The 12,266-nt window shown below is 44.5% G+C and overlaps 1 protein-coding gene and 1 pseudogene across 2 annotated transcripts in view; one reads left to right on the forward strand and one right to left on the reverse strand.

The window, feature by feature from the left end:
- The window catches only part of Os9 (OS9 endoplasmic reticulum lectin), a 31,304-nt gene that overhangs the window by 12,506 nt on the left and 6,532 nt on the right, over positions 1-12,266 (forward strand). The window lies entirely within an intron of this gene.
- On the reverse strand, positions 5,088-5,535 carry LOC131894993 (large ribosomal subunit protein uL23-like; annotated as a pseudogene).

A 12,266-nucleotide genomic window follows, 5' to 3' on the forward strand; every position in this document is an offset into this window, starting at 1 on the left:
GGCGCTCACAGTGCATCTTGATGTAAAGCTCCTAATCACTGCTTCAGCACGCCACCATGCTCCCTGCCATGATGGACTGAGCCTCTGAAACTGTAAACAAGCCTCCAGTTAAATGCTTTCTATAATAAGAGTTTCGTTGGTCATGGTGTCTCTTCATAGCAATAGGACAGTGACTAAGACACAGCATATCTTTGTTGTTGTTGTTGTTATTTTGGGTTTTTTTTTTTGGGGGGGGGGGGTTCAAGACAGGGTTTCTTTGTGTAGCTTTGTGCCTTTCCTGGAACTCACTCTGTAGACCAGGCTGGCCTCGAACTTACAAAGATCTGCCTGGTTCTGCCTCCGAGTGCTGGGATTAAAGGTGTGCGCCAGTTTTTTTTTTAAGATTTATTTATTTACTATGTATACAGTGTTCTGCCTACATGTATGCCTGCAGGCCAGAAGAGGGCACCAGATCTTATTACAGATGGTTGTGAGCCACCCTGTGGGTGCTGGGAATTGAACTCAGGACCTCTGGAAGAGCAGCCAGTGCTCTTAACCTCTGAGCCATCTCTCCAGCCCGTATCTTTGTTTTTTTTTTTTTTTTTTTTTTTTTTTTTTATGGCTGAAAAATAATTCAATCGTGTGTGTACAAACCACATTTTCTTTACCTATTCCTCTGGGTTTTTTCACCTGGACTTAACTGTCGTGAACAGAGCTGAAGCAAGCATTGATCTGCAAGGATCTCAGTGTGTGTTGGCTTAGAGTCCTGGTGAATGCCCAGGAGTGGTGTGGTTAGGTCATAGATTTTATATATATATATATATATATATATATATATATATATATATATATATATATATTTTTTTTTTTGTTTGTTTTGTTTTGTTTTGTTTTTTTGTTTTTTGTTTTTCGAGACAGGGTTTCTCTGTGTAGCTTTGCGCCTCTCCTGGAACTCACTTGGTAGCCCAGGCTGGCCTCGAACTCACAGAGATCCGCCTGGCTCTGCCTCCCGAGTGCTGGGATTAAAGGCGTGCGCCACCACCGCCCGGCACACACTTGATTTTTAAGAAGGAATCAATTGATTGATCTAGACTGTGCGTGCATGTGGGTGACAGAGGACGGCTTTGGGAGTTGGCGCTTGTCCAGTTCTCCTGTAGAGCCTTTTCCCTGGCCTGAGTGACCCCGCCCCCTGCCTTTGATTCCCTGGAACAGTTTGTTAGGTAGATATTCTTAAAGAGTGGAATCTGTAAAGCGGCCCCCTCCCTTCAACAAATGTACACCAAAACCTATAGGAATAATTTTTTACTTCTTTTTAAAAAAATTATTTATGTGTGTACATGCACGCGTGTGTGCAGATGCCCATGGAGACAGCCTGGAGCTAGAGTTACTGGTGTCTGAGCTACCCTGACGTGAGTGCTAAGACCCAAGCTCCAGTTCTCTGACAGAGCAGTAAGTGCTTTTTACCGCTGGGCCGTCTCTCGGGCCCCAGGGTGTTTTTTGCTTATTTTATGAGTTTTTTTTTTTTTTAAAGTTCCCTTTTAAAGATTTTTTTATTTTTATTTTTTATTCTTTTGAGACAGGGTTTCTTTGTATAGCTCTGGCTGTCCTGGAACTAACTCTGTAGACAGGCTGGCCTCGAACTCACAGAGATCTGTCCGCCTCTGCCTCCACTAGAATTAAAGGCACATGCCACCACCGCCTGGCTTTATTTTTATTTTTATGTGTATGGGTGTTTTGTGTGTATGTCTGTGCACCACATGTGTGCAGTGCCCACAGAGGCTTAAAGAGGGGTCAGATCCCCTGGAACTGGAGTTACAGATGGTGTGAGGTGCCATGTGGATGCTGGGTTTGAAATGGACCTCTGGAAGAGCAGCCAGTGTTCTTAACCACTGAGCCATCTCTCCAGCACCCTTATTTTGTGAATTTAAGACATTTTCCCTCCAGTGCTGGGGGCTAAACCCAGAGTTTTACATGGGCTGGTAAGTGCCCGTCGGAGAACCACACCCTGGTGCTGCACAATGAAGCTTTAATCAATTGCAGTTTGGGGCTGGAGAGATGGCTCAGCGGTTGAGAGCCGTGACTGTTATTCCAGAGGACCTGGGTTCAATTCCCAGCACCCACATGGCAGCTCACAACTATCTGTAACTCCAAGATCTGACACCTTCACACAGGCATACATACAGTTAAAACACCAATGCACATAAAATATAAATAAATAAATAAATAATTTGCGATTTTGCTGGGCTTGGTGACATATGCCTGTCATCCGTGTACTCAGGAGGCAGACTCTGAATTGGGGGACTGCATATTAAGAACCTGTCTTCAAAAAAAAAAAAAAAGTGCAATTATTTAGTTACCTAAATTTTCAAATGTGCTAGCATAAAGTTATATTTTTTTAATTTAATAATCTGTGGTTAATTTAATAATCCCTAATGATGATTTTGCCTTCTCTTTTTTGTGGGTCTGTGTTGCCAGAAGCATCCATTTTATCAGCCTAGGACCCTGCTGCAGTTTTATTTTTTCTGTCTGCTGTCTCCTTACTGCTCCATTCACATCTTCATTATTTACCTTTTTATGTCTTTACTTGGTATTGATTTTGGTCTCTTCTTAGCGTCTTGGATTTTGTTTAGTTTTTGTCTTTTGATACAGGGTCCCACTCTGCGTTCCAGGCTGGCTTAGACTTTACGGCAATCCTTCTGCCTCCATTTCCCCAGTGGTAAGATTATAGGCTGTGAGCTACCACACTGGCTCATATTTAATTTTAAAATAGGTCTTGCTTTCACATAGGTCGTAGATAGGAACGTTTACAAAGTAGAGACCAGGTTTTCAGGATGCTGTGTTCTCACCAGCCTGCTCCCCTATCCTTGAGGGAAAGCTCTTGCTGGCTTTTTATGATGGAACCCAGGGCCTCTCAGTGGTTAAGAGCACTGACTGCTCTCCCAGAGGTCCTGAGTTCAATTCCCAGCAACCACATGGTTGGCTCACAACCATCTGTAATGAGATCTGGTGTCCTCTTCTGGCCTATAGGGATACATGCAGGCAGAACACTATATATATAATAATAAACAAATCTTAAAAAAAATAAACAAAAAACAAAAACAAAAAAAACCAAAACAGGGCTTTGAGGGTTAAAAACAACACCTTTTTGTTGGGGGCTGGAGAGATGACTCAGTGGTCAAGGGCTTTACTGCTTTTGCAGGGGACTGGATTTGATTACTGTTCCCACATAGCTGCCCACAACCACCTGTAACTCCAGTTCCAGAGAGACTGGCGCCCTCTTCTGGCCTCCACAGGCACTCGGCACCCATGTGGCACACATACACAAACACTGTCAAAACATACATGTAGAATAAAAAGAAATAAATCTTTTTCAACCTTTTTATTTATCAGAAAGAGAGTGTGTGTGAGTGTGCACACACACACACACACACACACACACGTGTGCCACAGTGTGAGTGTGGAAGTCAGGGGACTTTTGAAAATCTGTTCATTCCTTCCACCGTGAGTTTCAGGGATCAAATTCAAGTCGCCGGACTTTGACCCACTGAGCGTCCTGCCAGTCCACAGAGACTTTTAAAATGTGCATCTAGGCATGTATCTGCGATCTCTCCACACAGTGTTTCTGTTACACATCTGCACCGTCATTTCTCTACACGGTTCCCTATGGAGGGGTTTGTGGGTTGTCCTCCCCCTGGTATTAACCGGAGTTGCTGCAGTGAGCAGTCGTCTTGTACCTACGGAGCGTATGCAGATTGTATTCCTGGAAGGAGACTTGTGTGGTTTGGATATGTGCTGCCAAATTACCCTACTTAGGAGCACTGCTCTCCTCAGCGTAAGAACGCCAGTGTCTGTCTCCACAGCCCTGCTGCCAGCCTGCTGTATTTTTAAACTTTTGGAGTTTGGCTAATCATTGACTATGCATCAGATAAAGAATTCTTTCTTAGAATGGTTTCATTTTGCATTTCTCCTAAGAAAAGATGTGTAAGCTTACTTGTCTTTAAGAGTCTCTTGTCAGCCTGGTGGTGGTGGCACACGCCTTTAATCCCAGCATTCAGGAGGCAGAGCCAGGCAGACCTCTGTGAGTTCAAGGCCAGCCTGGTCTACAGAACAAGATCTAGGACAGGAACCAAAACAACACAGAGAAACCCTGTCTCGAAAAACCAAAAAAATAGTCGCTTGTCTAAGAGTCACTTAGCAGAGGCAGGAAGATCAGTGGTTTAAATTAGGAGTTCCAGGACAGCCAGGGCTACATCTCAAAACAAACAAACAAGAGTCTTGTATCCCCTTTACACTTTGCTTTTTATTTGTTTTTGTTTTTCAAGACAGAGTCTCGGGGGTTGGGGATTTAGCTCAGTGGTAGAGCACTTGCCTAGCAAGTGCAAGGCCCTGAGTTCGGTCTCAGCTCCAAGAAAAAAAAAAAAAAGACAGGGTCTCTCTGTGTAGCTCTGGCTGCCCTGGAATTCACTCTGTAGACCAGGCTGGCCTCAGAGATTCATAGTCTGCCTCTGCCTCGAGTGCTGGGGTTAAAGGCGTGGGCCACCACCGCCCGCCTCCTTTACACCTTTCTTCTTTGCCCGTTTTCCTGGTGACTGGTCTGTGTGTGTCAGCGACCATCCTGTTAGCTTTGTAACTTTCCCCCACCGTGGTCCTGAGGACAATCTGTGGCTTTGACTTCCGGTCCACCTGTAACTTCCTGAGCAGAATGTCTCCCTCACTAATTTCCAGGCTCTTCTTTCCTAATTGTGCACTTAAAGCTGTTCATTTTGGTCAGAATACTGTTTGGCTGCATCCTCCAGTTTCAATGTGTAGTATGTATATTTCCAGTATAATTTCCTTTTCTTTTTTTCTTTTTATTTATTTTTTAAATTTTTTTTAAAGGTTTATTTATTATGTATACAGCATTTATGACCGCAGGCCAGAAGAGGGCGCCAGATCTCATTACATATGGTTGTGAGCCACCATGTGGTTGCTGGGAATTGAACTCAGGACCTCTGGAAGAGCAGCCAGTGCTCTTAACCGCTGAGCCATCTCTCCAGCCCCCGATTTATTTTTTTTTAATTTTTTTTATGGTGAAAAAGTATATTTAGAATTAGCCAGCTGGACTCAGTTTAGATGATCTCAATTTTGTTGGCAACATCATGATCAGGAGCCACCCGAACATACGCCTTCTTCTCTCCATCAGGCCTGATGGGGGTGTTGACTTTGGCCACATCAGTGTCACAGAGTTTCTCCACAATCTGTTTGATTGGTGCTTGTTGGCCTTGACACCCACAATGAGCACAAGTGTGTCATTGTCTTCTGTCTTCTTGGCTGACTCAGTGGTCAGGGGAATTTGGTGATGGCATAGTGGCCAAGCTTGTTTCTGCTGGGCGCGCTCTTTTGAGGGTATTTGGGCTGCCTCCAGAGCCGCAGGGTCTTGGGCCACCAGAAGGTAGGTGACGTGCAGATCTTCTTTTTGTGGCTGTGGATGCCTTTCAGCACCAACTTCTTCACTTTCAAGGCCTTGGCTTTGGCTTTGGGAGGAGCAGGAGCTGCCTTCCTAGCTTTCGACGCCATCTTGTCGAAAAGCATTGTCAGTACCTTTTCTACCTCGCTTCGGAACTCGGTTCTTAGTGTCCGTCTAATCACGAGTGTTTTGCTTTTGATGGCTTTGCCTTGGTTTGAGAGGTTGTTGTTTGTTTTTGTTCTCTGAGACAGGATCTCACTGTGTCACCGTGGCCGCCGGTGCTGGGATCAGAGACGCGGCAAGATCGATGTTCTCTTCTAAGTTATTTGGGGCGTGAATGGCTTTGTCTGTTGAGACTTTTGGTATTTGTGTGGGGTTGGCCATGGTCTTTTGCGTCCTACAATATGGGTTGTTTGTTCCCCTCAGTGAGCCACAGTGACAGGGAACTGGCCACTTCCTGTCAGTCCAGGAGCTGCTTTGGGTGCTGCTGGTGCTGCTGTTGAACCCAGGTGTCTTACTCTTTGGCCTTTTCTTCCTCTTCCTTCTGGTTCAAGAAGCTGCCTATTACATTTCACGTGCTCAATCTGCAGGTTCATACTCTTGGCAAGAAGCTTGCCTGTCTTGTTGTTTACAACACCAACAGCATGCCGGCTAACACGGTAGATCCAGGTTCACCGTGGGGACCTGTATGACCTGGGGACCTGTATGGGGTGTCCCTTGCTGAACAGTTCTTATTCCCTTTGTGTCTATACCACCCTGCCTGTAGGTTCACATATATGTGGCCAAAACCCAACTCTGTGTGTTCTAAAAAGTCTGGAGGACTCGTAGTGGGTGCCTCTCCTTGTTCCCTTTGTGTTTGCCACTTGGGTGAATTACCAGGCTAGCCCAGCAGGGACCCTCCTTGTGCGACCTAAGTCCAGGCTTGCACACTGAGGCCTCACTAAAGAACCTAAGGCCACACCAGACAGCACAAGCTTGAGTTTTAGGTTAAGTGGACAGGCACACTCACTTCAGTATGAGACCTGAGACAGTGGATGCCCTGGGCATCCAGATTTCCTGGATGACCCCATGCAGTGGCTACTGGTTCTTTGGGGTTTTTAGCATAGGATCTCATGTAGCTTAGGCTGGTCTTGAACTTGTTATGAAGCTAGACATGACCTTGAACTCCTAATCTTCCTCCTACCTCTCATGTGCTGGGATTGTAAGTGTGTACCAACACATGGTTGCTTTTTAGAGGATGTTTGTGTTTGAAGTGTGGTTTCTCTGGTTACTCACTTGGGTATTCTCACCAGTGCTGGGCACAGTGACTGGGCACCTGTAGCTTCACTATTTGGAAGGCTGAGGCGGGAGGATCACTTGGGCCTCGGAGTTCAAGGCCAGACTGGAAAGCATAATGAGATGTCATGCAGTGTTGGAGATCAAACCCATGCTAGGCCAGTCACTGGCCCACATCCCTAGTCTAAGTTACCATCTCAAAACAAAGCTCCACTCGTATCGTTCACATTTCTAATTTCATGCCAAGTTAGCCAAACCTTATTCCAAGGGGAAAATTCCCACACAGTATCAGATTTGGTCATTGTAATTCCTCCTTCTTAATGTTTTAAGGCTATTTTAGTTTGAACTTACCTGATTTATAGCTTTCCAATATTGAACCAACCTTCCATTCTTGAGACAGTCAATTTGGTCATGCATTGTCCCCACATTCCAGAATCTCAATATATATATATATCGGATACTGGCCTTGAACCAACCTCAGCCTCCCAAAGGCTGTGATGACGGACATGCATCTCAGTTTGTTAATCTGAATGTGGATGTGCACTTGCCATGGGGTGTGTGTGGAGGTCAGAGGACAAGTTCAGGTCTTGGTCCTCATCTTTTATCTTGTTTGAAATAGGGTATTGTAACAGGCTTTCTTTTGAGCCATCAACCAGCTCCCAGATCATGACATGGAGACTTCTTAGTATTGAATGCTCAGCCTTATTGTAGCTCTTATTTCTTGCTAGCTCTTTTTCTCTTCATCACGTTTTTGCCTGGGGACTTTTTAACCTTTCTTTCTTTCATTCTGTATGTCTTACTTTCCTGCTTGGCTTCTGGCCTCTGGCCTGTCCCTCTCTTTCTCCCTTGGTCTCTTCCTATTTATTCTCTCTGCCTGCCAACCCCGCCTATCCCTCTCCTGCCTAGCTATTGGCCGTTCAGCTTTTTATTAGACCTATCAGGTGCCTTAGGCAGGCAAGGTGGAACAAATGTATCACATCTTTATGTCCTTAACAAAGGCAGCATAAACAAGTGTATCACATTTTTATGTACTTAACAAAAGCAGCATAAACAAGTGTATCACATCTTTACATAAACAAATGTAACACATGTTTCCGACCCTAACAAAGGCGGCATAAACAAATGTAACACATCTTTCCGACCTTAACAAAGGCAGTATAAACAAATGTATCACATCTTTACATAAACAAATGTAACACATCTTTCTGACCTTAACAAAGGCGGCATAAACAAATGTAACACATCTTTACATTGTTAACAAAGGCAGCAGAAACAAATGTATCACATCTTTACATCATTAACAAAGGCAGAATAAACAAATGTAACACATCTTTGCCTGGTTAAAATTGTATTCCACAACAGGCTTCCTTTGACTGATGCTTTGCATGTGGGGCTAGCTGGCTCACAAGCTTCCAGGGACTCTCCACCTCCCATCTTGCTGTAGGAGCTTTGTGTGGGTTTTGGGGATTTCCAGTTGAGGTGCTCACCCTTGTATGGCAAATGCTTTACCCACTGAGCCGTCTCTTCAGGACTTTTGTGGGTTTGCTCAGGAGCAATTCTGACCTGTAGCAGTCCTTCCTGGTGACCTCCTTGTAAGTTTCCAGGTGTCCCTCTACCATTCTGTTGATAAAATTATGCTAACTTCAGAAAAGTTTGAAAAAAGAAAGGTCAGGGCTGTGAGATGGTTCAGTGTCCGGTGCCTATGGGAGGAGGGGCTTGGACCTGCCTCACCTGAATGTACCAGGCTCTGCTGACTCCCCATGGGAGACCTTGCCTTGGAGGAGGTGGGAATGAGAGGTGGGTTGTGGGGAGAGATTGGGGGTCACGAGGAGGGAGGAGAAGGGGATCTGTGGTTGGTATGTAAAATGAATAGAAAATTTAATAAATTTTTTAAAAAGTTCTTGTTGCCAAACCTGACAGGTTCAGTCCCCAAGACATGATAAAGGAGAAAATCAACTCCCATAGTCTGCCCTCTGCCCTCCACACACCCACCCACGTGCATACAGCATCATGCACACACACAGTAAAAAAAATAAAATTTTTTAATTAAATTTTTTTAATAAACTCAAATAGTCTCACTTTTTCTATACTCTCAAGACCATGTATGATTCGAATTCTTTACTCCTTGAGTGTTTTCTAGAATTAATCTGTAAAGTCTTGACCTAGGATTTTGTTTTGAAATTGAGTTTCACTGTACAGTGCTGGCTGGTCTGGGACTTGCAGTGTAGACCAGGCTGGCCTCGAACTCGCAGAGATCTGCCTCTTGATGAGACTAATGGTGTTTGTGATGTGTTCTTTGTCTGAGGTTTCCTTTGTTGGGAGACTTTGAACTACTGGGTTGGGTTCCCACCCCCACCCCAAGCTGGGATTGAACCCAGGTCCTGAGCATGCATGCTTGCAGACGAAGCAAATGTTTGACTTCTGAGTAATGCCTCCAGCCCTTGATTCATTTTCTTTTCTTTTTTTTTTTTTTTTATATAGGGTCTAGATCTGTAGCCCAGGCTGGCCTTGAGCTCACTGTAGCTCATCCTGCCTCATCCTCTGAGTCCTGGGATTACGTGTGTATGCCACCACACTTAGCTCCTGATTTGTTTTCTTTACTAGTTCTAGGAATATTAAATTTTCTACTTCAATTTGGGCTAGTTTTTTTGTTTGTTTGGTTGGTGTGGTTTGTTTTTTGAGACAGAATTTATCTGTGTAGCTTTGGCGCCTTTCTTGGAACTCACTCTGTAGCCCAGGCTGGCCTCGAACTCGCAGAGATCCGGCTGCCTCCCCCGTGTTGGGATTAAAGGTGTGCTCCACCACCACCTGGCTGCTAGTTTTACTGATATGTTTTTTGATATTTTTCCATTTCGTCAGATTTTTCAGATTTGTTAATGTACAGTTGTTAATTGTATACTTCTATTTTGTTTTAGTTTGGTTTTTGAGACAAGATCTCGTGTTGCTCTAGCTCTCCTTAAACTCACTGTGTAGAAGATGGCCTTAACTCCTGATCCTCTGACCTCCACCCCCCAGGTCAGGTGCCGGGGGAACCGGCGGCGGCGTTTACCACCATGTTGACTTTTGTAATCCGACTCATCCCTCCGTCCCTCCTGGTCAGTTGGCTTCTCTGTAATTATCAGCAGCCGCTCTAGCCTGTTGCAGGTTTTCGGTGGCTTCGGGGGGATTTGAACTCACATCCTCACACCTGGGCAGCACTGCTCGCCTGCTGAGCCGTTCCCACCCTCACCTGCTCAGACAGCGTTCTGCTCCCTCGCCATGGGAATCCTTTCCATCTTCTTCCTCCTCTTGAGTTGTGAAGATTCTTTCCTTTCCCCTTTCTCTGCCCACACGTTTCAGTAAGGAAACCCCTAGTCCTTTGTTTTGATGCTTTGTTCAGGATACTTGTTGGTTGCTTGGCTTGTTTTTTGAGACAGGCTGGCTTTGAATTCTGGACCCCCGTCCCTGTCCTGATGGAGTCGCAGGTGTGTGAGCCCACACCTGACTCTTCTTACAGCTCTGTCCACGGTAGTGTAGCTAGTGCTCCCATGTGTTTGCAGTTATGTAGTAAATACCCCAGTGCACATGTGTCCATTGTCTCACCTCCATTACTGTGCTAAATGAAATCATTTGCCCCCAACCTTTGTCATGACAAAAGGTTGTTTCATATGTATGTTTCCTATAACTACTTAAGTATGATCTGACTTATTTAATTTTTTGATTATTTACTTTTTTTAGATTTATTTATTTATTATGTATACAGCATGTATGACTGCAGGCCAGAAGAGGGCACCAGATCTCATTACAGATGGTTGTGAGCCACCATGTGGTTGCTGGGAATTGAACTCAGGACCTCTGGAAGAGCAGCCAGTGCTCTTAACCTCTAAGCCATCTCTCCAGCCCCTACTTATATTTGAAACAGAGTCTCACTGTGTAGCTCTGGCTGGCCTAGAACTTACTACATAGACCAGGCTGGCCTCAAACTCACAGAGGTCCTCCTGCCTCTGCCTCTTGAGTGCTAGGATTGAAGGTGCCCACCATGGTCCACTACACTACACTACCCCTTTTTTTTTTTTTTTGTTTTGTTTTGTTTTGTTTTTTGAGACAGGGTTTCTCTGTGTAACTATGTGCCTTTCCTGGATCTCACTCTGTAGACCAGGCTGGCCTCGAACTCACAGAGATCCACCTGCCTCTGCCTCCCAAGTGCTGGCATTAAAGGCGTGCGCCACCACCGCCCAGCTACACTACCATTTTTTAATGTCTTCCTAAGGAGGCTTCTCTCCCCTTCTTCCCTCCCCTCTTCCCTACACACACACACACACACACACACACACACACACACACACACACACACCAGCCTTCCTTTCTTGTACTAAGAATCAAACCAGGGCCTTGTGCATGGTAGGCCAAATCCTACCTCCGAGTTATGCCCAGCTCTGCCAGAAGGTTCTTCTTATAATATCTAAGTTTACGATTTATCTGTTTTGGGGGGTGTGGAGAGCTTTTTCAGACACTTCTCTGTAGCCCAAACTATCCTTGATGTCCTGACCCTCTTGCCACTCCCTAAGCTCTGGGATTACAGGTGTGGCTTATCTTTTATTGATTTCTTGTTAAATACATTGCAGTCAGAAAAGTGCACCATTTAATTTTGAGTCCTCTTAGGTTTGTTGAGTCTAGTTCTGTGGTCCAGTATACATACATCGGTGTCTGGACATGCATGCAGAGGACACGTGGTCATACTGAGTCTGGTTCTGTGGTCCAGTATACATACATCAGTGTCTGGACATGCATGCAGAGGACACGTGGTCATGCTGAGTCTGGTTCTGTGGTCCAGTATACATACATCAGTGTCTGGACATGCATGCAGAGAACACGTGGTCACGCTGCCTACTATTTTAGGTCATGATTTTCAGTTGTGTTCTTCCGATCTTTTGTGTCCGTATTGATTTGTCTCCTGCTGTAATATCAATTTGTTTATTATTTTTAATTAGTCTCTGATCTATGGGCTCTTTATTCATCTAGTTCACTAATATTTATGAAGTCCTCTATGACTTTGCTAGTTGCTAGTGATATTTCAGTAAAGAACAGATAATAATTTACTCAGTAAAGTTGTGAGAGACAGGCAATGGCAAGATAAAGAATGTAGGATGTTAAAATTAATTTCATCCTGAAAGGCTTGTGTTATAGAGTGACATTCTGTAGTATTTTATCTGTATGATATTGATACAGTCAGTACAGTAGCTTTTTTGAGTCACATTTTATTTTTCATCTTTCACCCACACCCCCAGCCTCCTGTTTTTTATGTTTTAAATGTGTTCTTCGAGCAGTATATTGTTCATCTTTTTTTTTTTTTTTTTTTTTTGGTTTTTCGAGACAGGGTTTCTCTGTGTAGCTTTGCGCCTTTCCTGGGACTCGCTTGGTAGCCCAGGCTGGCCTCGAACTCACAGAGATCCACCTGGCTCTGCCTCCTGAGTGCTGGGATTAAAGGCGTGCGCCACCACCGCCCGGCATCTTTTTTTTTTTAATTAGTCTGAAAGTGTCTTTGTTTTGTTTTTTGTTTTTTTTTTTTTGAGACAGGGTTTCTTTG

Source organism: Peromyscus eremicus, chromosome 18 (assembly GCF_949786415.1).
Source record: "Peromyscus eremicus chromosome 18, PerEre_H2_v1, whole genome shotgun sequence".
Classification (NCBI taxonomy): domain Eukaryota; kingdom Metazoa; phylum Chordata; class Mammalia; order Rodentia; family Cricetidae; genus Peromyscus; species Peromyscus eremicus.